The sequence below is a fragment of the Tachysurus fulvidraco genome, chromosome 2 (genome assembly GCF_022655615.1).
Source record: "Tachysurus fulvidraco isolate hzauxx_2018 chromosome 2, HZAU_PFXX_2.0, whole genome shotgun sequence".
In the NCBI taxonomy this organism is placed as follows: domain Eukaryota; kingdom Metazoa; phylum Chordata; class Actinopteri; order Siluriformes; family Bagridae; genus Tachysurus; species Tachysurus fulvidraco.
In genome coordinates this window covers 32,172,462-32,180,324 of record NC_062519.1, presented here as the reverse complement: position 1 = coordinate 32,180,324, position 7,863 = coordinate 32,172,462, and the positions used below count along the sequence as shown (strand labels likewise).

Genomic DNA, 7,863 nt, shown 5'->3' with positions numbered 1-7,863 from the left:
GAAACAGGAGAAAGCAGGGGTTAGAGGCACAGGGAAGCATAAGGAAGCACAACGAAGCAGGTAGATACACGGGAAAGCAGGGGACACATTTGGGAAATGGAGGAAGCAGGAAAAAATATGAGAACGCAGAGTAAAGCCAGAGAAATCTGAATAAGCAGAAAGAAACAGGGGGAAAACATAAGCAGGGGGAAGCTGTGCTTATGTACCTCATCTCAGCAGGCTGTAATTGGTGTCTGGCTTTTCCCCCTTTCCACTTCAAATCCCTCCCCTCACTTTAACACTCCATTAAACTGCCCCTTAGGGGAAACTTCACACCCATGCAACATAATTGAAGCAAATTTACCCCATAACCCTGCACTTGGGGTCAAACTAGTGGCAACAACGATGATGATATTTATGCTGTGAACATTTTATTACTGAGTAAGTACAGTTTAATAACCGATTAATAACCGAGGAAAGAGGGATCACGAGTGTAGTTTCATTTTCTGTTTTTACACAAAATGTTTAATGAAATTACTGTTATTATTAAAATTATTATTATTATTATTATTATTGTTGTTGTTGTTGTTGTTGTTGTTGTTCATAGTGGTAGTAGTAGTTAAATAATGCAAATAATAAACATTATTTTTATCCAAAATAATAGGTAATAAAATTCAAAAAATATTAATTGAAAATTAAACAAACAAATAAATACATTTAAAAGTATTTTTTCAATTATACTTAATTATATATGTATATATATAGTCAGTAAATAAAAGTTTATGAACCAGAAGTCTGCAGTTCCATGGTCGGGCTTAGGGGGCGACAGAGAAGCGTCCGATTAACTATTCTATTCAAATCCAAATTGAATTTACACACACTTTCTTGTTTTATTGTTCCAGTGCAAATTTTGACATTTCTACAAACCAAGCGAGAAATCGACTCATTTGAATATTTCTCTTTTTGTTAGTTAAGAGCGACGAACTCTCTCTCTCTCTCTCTCTCTCTCTCTCTCTCTCTCTCTCTCTCTCTCTCTCTCTCTCTCCCTCTCCCTCTCTCTCCCCCCCCTCTCCCCTTCTGTATAAATAAAGCAAAACTTTGGCAGGAAGGTGATGAAGTGACGAAGAGGAGCTTTTGAAAAAGGTAATTCATGCATGTAAATAAAGTGTGTGTGCATTTGCATGTTATTGTTTGGCTAGAGAAAAGAAAAGCTCAACAGGTTTGTACTCGATAAATCAACTGTCAATCATCATCACACAAATGCCACCACTTTATGCAAACTTTTCACTATTACAAAGTTTTTTTTATTCTTTTTAACTGACAACTGACTGATCAGCTTACCCACATCCCAGAGGAAAAAAGTGATAAATGCTTTTATATTTCAGTAACCAATCACACATTAAGACGTCGTATTTAAATTAGAGCCGGTTCTCATTGGCTCAATTTGGTGACTACCAAAAGTCTACATTGATTAATGCAATACAAGTTAATAATTAACATGTTAAGTGCTAATAAGTCCTGCTTAAATGGAGGTTAAGAAGGAGACGAAGAGGCAGAAGAGGAGGAATGATACAGTTTGAAGTGTTTTCTGTGATAGTTCAGAACTACAGAGGGCTCAGGGGAAAACCCACACAGACACACACACACTCACCTTTTAGAGAGCAATCCACTTGAGCACAGTGAAGAAAATACAAAAGATCTCATTCCCTCTCTCTTCTCATCCTCCTCATCCACTTCATCCATCGTAAGTCGACCTGAGAGCTCACTTGATGCAGCAAACTTCCAGCATTAACATCTTCAGCATCTAGATCCATCCTGGTGCGGAGCACTAAGCATATCATCCTTCTTCTCCTTCTTCTCTTTCGTGATCCTCTTCTTCTTCTACTCCAGACCGTGCTGCGTGAAAGCCCGTCTCATGCATGTTCTCTCGTTGCAAAACAAACAGGCACGTCAATGTCTTTTTCTGCAGCGTAACCCCACGAGTCAGGCCTGTCTCTGAAATGCTTCTCTGCCCCACAACACAGACGGCTTTCATTATCTTCTCACTCGCAGCAAGGCCTAGCTTTAAAAGCTACTGATTTCTTTTCTTTTTTTCCTTTTAGCCTCCTACACAAAGGAAGGGCATTTTGTAAATTACTTGCTCGTTTCAGACCAACAAAAGGTACTTTCATTGAAACTCGTTCCGTCCCCCACCACCACCACCCCCAGCACCACCATCACCACTACCACCTCCTCCTCTTCCTCTTTTCTCCATTTGATTTTGCTCAAATTTGATTACAAGGATTGAAAAAGGAAAAGAAAGAGGAGGAAATAAAAAAAAAACAGATGGCATCCTCATTCAACGCCCTGAATGGTTTTTTATCTGGGTGCCTATTTAAACTGTGGCAATCCACAAGCATTTCAGCTGGCTACAGAGAGAGAGAGAGAGAGAGAGAGAGAGAGAGAGAGAGAGAGAGAGAGAGAGAGAGAGAGAGAGAGAGAGAGAGATGAAAAAAAACTTGACAAAAATTATCGGTTTGCTATTTCTCATAGAATTGGCAAGAAAAGAAAAGGCTTTTCTCTTATTGCTGCTCTCTCTCTCTCTCTCTCTCTCTCTCTCTCTCTGTCCTCCTTTTCTTATTTTTTCCTCCACATCGCCTGCCTGGATCAAAATAATAGAGATTAGGTATTTCATTAGAAATTATAGCTGGATATAGAGCAGACTGTCATATTAATAGCAACCTGCCGGTAGCACTTCAACGTGTGCTATTCACCTAGACAAAAGATGCAAAGCGGGGGCCGCATATCGAACCTCTACTTCAGGCCTGATCAATTTTCTGTCATTCAGGCAAACGTGAGGCCGATTTTTAACAAAAAAGGTTCGCACAGGACTGATGACCGGCCTACCAGGAGACAAACGCCTCCTCCTCCTCCTTCTCTACCTCAACATGAAAAAGTGCTCCAGCAAAACTCAATGCATTCTTTCAACAGAGAAAGGACAAGAGACGTAGGCTATAATTCCCTCTGTATGGCCCAATGGGCATTTCAGCATGCACTGGTTTTTCAGCTGGAGATAATTAGAGGCTGATAGAAAAGGAGTAGGGAACAAGCTGAGCTGCATTTTTCCTCTGCTCGCTGTACGCATTTTTGGACGACAAAGCAAGGACCAAATCCAAAATGTGGAATTCAAAAAGAAACTCTGGCTGTGGTTTCTGGGCTTTTAATTGTCCACTAGGGATGCAACTGAATGTATTATTACAGATAATGTGTTCTATGCAGACTTTCCATTTTTGTTTTATTTTTAGAAAGCTAGTAAGAAAGCTTAGCAGAATGCTTGGTTGAGATTAGAGGTCTGTGATCCTCTGTGATGCACTTGTTATATCAGCACTAGTTACACATTACACCACCCTGTCACAGCGCACTTAATTTTTCAACATTTAGTTGCTAAGCTATGCACTCGATGCACTAATACATACTTATATATCCACCTCTAAAATATCTGTACTTGCATCCATTTCTATCATTATCTGGCAGCAGTACAAAGGTTTTTTTTACTTTCCTGCACTTGTGCTCAGATTTAAAGCTCACAGGACAAAGACTGGGTTTATTAAAGTTAACAATAACATGCAGCACTGAGTCATGAAGTTACAACATTAATTAGTTTATCCTTAGTAACTGCCTAGTCAGGGTTGTGCTGGCTTAAATAAAGATCATATATCTATTTTGTACATTCATTCATTTTCTACCGCTTATCCGAACTTCTCGGGTCACGGGGAGCCTGTGCCTATCTCAGGCGTCATCGGGCATCAAGGCAGGATACACCCTGGACGGAGTGCCAACCCATCGCAGGGCACACACACACTATCATTCACTCACACATTCACACACTACGGACAATTTTTCCAGAGATGCCAATCAACCTACCATGCATGTCTTTGGACCGTGGGAGGAAACTGGAGCACCCGGGGGAAACCCCCGAGACACGGGGAGAACATGCAAACTCCACACTCATAAGGTGGAGGCGGGAATCGAACCCCCAACCCTGTAGTTGTGAGGCAAACATGCTAACCACTAAGCCACCATGCCCCCCTATTTTGTACATTTTACATATAAATATGTAAACCAAGGCAATTTCCTTAGATATAGATATGTATAAGGTAATGGCAGATATGTATAAGGATATAGATATATATAATCTAATATCCATATCTGTACACTGTATGCTTGGTGATCCAAATATAGATGCAGATGCCAAAATAAATATCAATACAGATACAAATATGGACACAGGTACATATATGTATGCAAATGACAAAACAAAAGAGGATACAGCTCCAGATAATTAGTCACTGAGTTAAACCAATGATATCAATACAGTTGTGAAAACTATAAGAGCTTAAAAGTGAAACCAACTAACTTTATTTCTAATCTTCACTTCAGACACTGTGCCCTTTGTAATGGATTTCACATGATTAAAGAATCCATGTTATGGATCCTGACTCTTGGACACTTAGATTCTGCTTGGCCCAAAAGTCTCCACACATGGGGGAATTACGACTTTTTACCAAAATGTCTTCGAAAATTTTTCATACTCAGGTTATATTGGGCATGTTTATTTATTTATTTAATTTTTTTCCAAAAATGAAGTAATGAAATCATGCAAAGGTTGTGTTATGAATACGGTTATGTTTTTGTTAAAATGTCCCGTATGTATGGAGACATTTCGGACATCCTGTAGATGTGTATAGTACTCAGCAATCCAAATTATTTTTGATAGTACCTACCTGCAATATTTAAATATTTTTTTAGATATCACAAAATCTAACCAATTGGTCATTTAAAGAACTTGTGAATATGAGAAGGATAAATCACTTACTGAAGATAAATCAATGTCCTGTATCTTCTCTATAGTAATGACAATGAATGCAACCTTCCTTGGTTTTCATATTTAACTGCCTGTGTGATTTCCTTTGTGGTTTAATATGAGCACTTCTGAGAAATCACTTCTGGAGTCTGAGGAAATACATATACTATACTATAAGCACTATACTTCGGTTCCCTTTGCAGAACAGACTGTCCTCATGACCCACATTTCCCGAGACAATTCCTTCCTGTGCATCCTTTTTTATTTCTGTACAAAGTAGTGACAAAACCACAAAGTCACATGCTAGACAGCAGTTTGTGTCAGCTTTGTCATTTTCAGATTTAGTGAGACACCGCTACATCCACAAAACAACCGAAGTGAGAGAAGTCATGTAGCAGGAGCATTTACAAAAGTTCTGAGCTTTTGTTGTGCAGTGTGCACTTTACCATAAATATTTTGATGCCATCAGTTTGCTGTCAGAAACTCTCTTTCGATGGATCTCTCTTCTACACTCTAGCTGGTCTGTTGAGCTTCCTTCAGATTAATTTACATAAATGCATGTAATTGGATATAAAGAGGATCTGCTATAGAAGCCAACATGGACTGCACATACTGCACATTTGTCTTTGGAATCAAAGAAGAATGCAAATCAGCTTTGAAGAGATTAACATCACATCAGACCTTTAATACAGCTCAAATAAAATTCCAAGACAAAGTTAGCGAATCGTCTATGAGAAAGACAAGACTGAATGGAGCCCTGATTCGATGGAGCTCATTACAGTGCAGGCTGCGCAGACGTGGAGGAAAAAACACTAAACACACTAAGCAGATGTTGCAAATTTAATTTAATGTCTATAATCACCGACTTCTGCCTTAGCTGTGCTATTTATAACGTGAATGGGTAAAGGGTAAATGGGTCTGGCAGCAATCCAGAAAGCATTTTCGGTTTAAAAAAGAAATAAAAAAAAACAGTGATGGTAGAATACGTTTTTACAGACAGGAAACACAGTTTTGTGTCATTTGTAGACTTTTCTACTTCTCAGCTACACTTGTCTTAAATGAGACTGAAATGAATATAAATGTGTATAAATTTGCACTTGTAAAGTCATTGTGATATAACTGGGCTTCAGTTTGTCGTCCAAAAACATAACCTTTAAACTATCAGCTAATTTAATATTCAGTTATTAAAATTACATCATGCGAGATCATGTTAAGAACAACACTGAAATCATTTGAAATTGTTGGTGTGTGATGAATTCAACACTCTCCTCTCACAGCTCCAGGGTCCCCAGTTCAGTCCTGAGCTCTGGAGTGTTATCCAGGAACACATCATTACCTTAAGGTTCTCTGCTTTCCTCCTACCTCTCAGAAACATGCTCATAGGTGTCCTGACTATAATAAAATACCCCTTGGTGTGAAAATATGTGTGGGGTGGCTTGTAATGGACTGGCATCCCATTCATGGTGTATTTCTGCCTCACAACCAGTGTTTCTGGGATTGACTCTGGATGCACCATGACCAGGATAAAGTGCTTACTAAAGACAAAGGAATAAATGACAATGACATTTTAGGTGAATTTGTAAGCATCATGTTCAAAACATTTTGACATCTTAGCATTTTATGATTAATAAACCTGGCTGAAGGTATTATTAATCATTTCTAGCTTGAGACACATTAGTATAAATATGAATATGAAATAGTTCTACAAGAATAGAAAACATAAAGCTTGAAAGCAAATAAAAGCATCTAAAACAGACTTAATAATCTAATAATTTAATTTATAATATCTGATACTTATATTACAATTACTGATACAACATATACGATATTGATTTGCACAGATATTTTCTTCATTGTTAACAGTATGGTATTGTTTGGTTTGTGTGTTTTTTTGTTTTTTTTTAGTAGGATGTTTAATAAACAGGAGGAGATATCTTTTTGTTAAAGACATTTTTTTCTTTGCCCAAATCATATCAACATATAATATTAAATCCCCCAGCCTGTCCATTTCACATCAAAATACTTCACTCTAATCTAATGTAATCTTCTAAAATTTACCAAAAATAATCAGTTACAAAATATATAACCCGGTACTTGTTACAGCAGCAAATATACTAAATTGAAAAGATTCAGAGAAGATTAGCATTGTCTCTGTGCAAGAATGACTCCAAAAACATGAAAAATTACCTTATTTATTTTGAAGTTTTATGATTTTTTAAAAATAACTTTGAATGTGCAATTACAAACAACAGTGTAAAATCCCAAATAAAAATATTTAAACGCAATATACAGTATAACCTGATATTTAACATACAAAGTTGCAGATAGTCAAAGTCATGTCATATGACAGGTGAACAGGGTGAAGTCTAATGCTACAGTCACACATAAAGTGACGTACAATTTGTGTCACTTTGGGCAGTGACTACCAATAGGAGTGAAGACAAGACATATGACCAAGAGCACACATCGCTTCTCCTTTATCTCGTATGAAATGAAGCATAAATAAACTTCTGAATATTATATACTGTACAGACACCAAACCTGCCTCCAGAGTGTTTCATTTTAGGAGCAAGAAACTGATTTGTTTATTGCTTGTTGTGCCACTCACCGATAAACATTATTACTATGGAAACCAATATTAGGAACACCACTGACAACTTTCAGCAATAAAACTGCTGTGTGTGTGTGAACATAGCATAACAACATGCTGCTCATGCTGCATCACAGGCTTGTGTAACACATCCGGAAGAAAGTGCTATCTGTACTCTTACGGATGGATATATGAGCTCATGATTGGTTAGTGTCGCTGTGATTGATATAATTTTGGAATAATATAGAAATACTATAAACAACTGGATCATTAAAAAAAAAACTCTGTTCATTAAAAACATAAACAAATTAGAGTCAGACATTACAAATTATTTGTGGAGATATGAATCAAAACTCACAGGAAACCTACAGGGAGCAGTCTTTACTTATAATTATTTAAAGGAGTCTCCAGTGTCAGCTCTGTCAATTTTAATTTAAGTATTTCTGGATCT

At 37.4% G+C, this 7,863-nt stretch overlaps 1 non-coding gene across 1 annotated transcript; it reads left to right on the top strand.

Annotated features, from left to right (window-relative positions):
• The first annotated feature begins 6,916 nt into the window (after positions 1-6,916).
• LOC113652112 lies at positions 6,917-7,018 on the top strand. The gene has a single exon (XR_003442815.1). It is a non-coding gene; the product is annotated as a U6 spliceosomal RNA (small nuclear RNA).
• Positions 7,019-7,863: the final 845 nt, after the last annotated feature.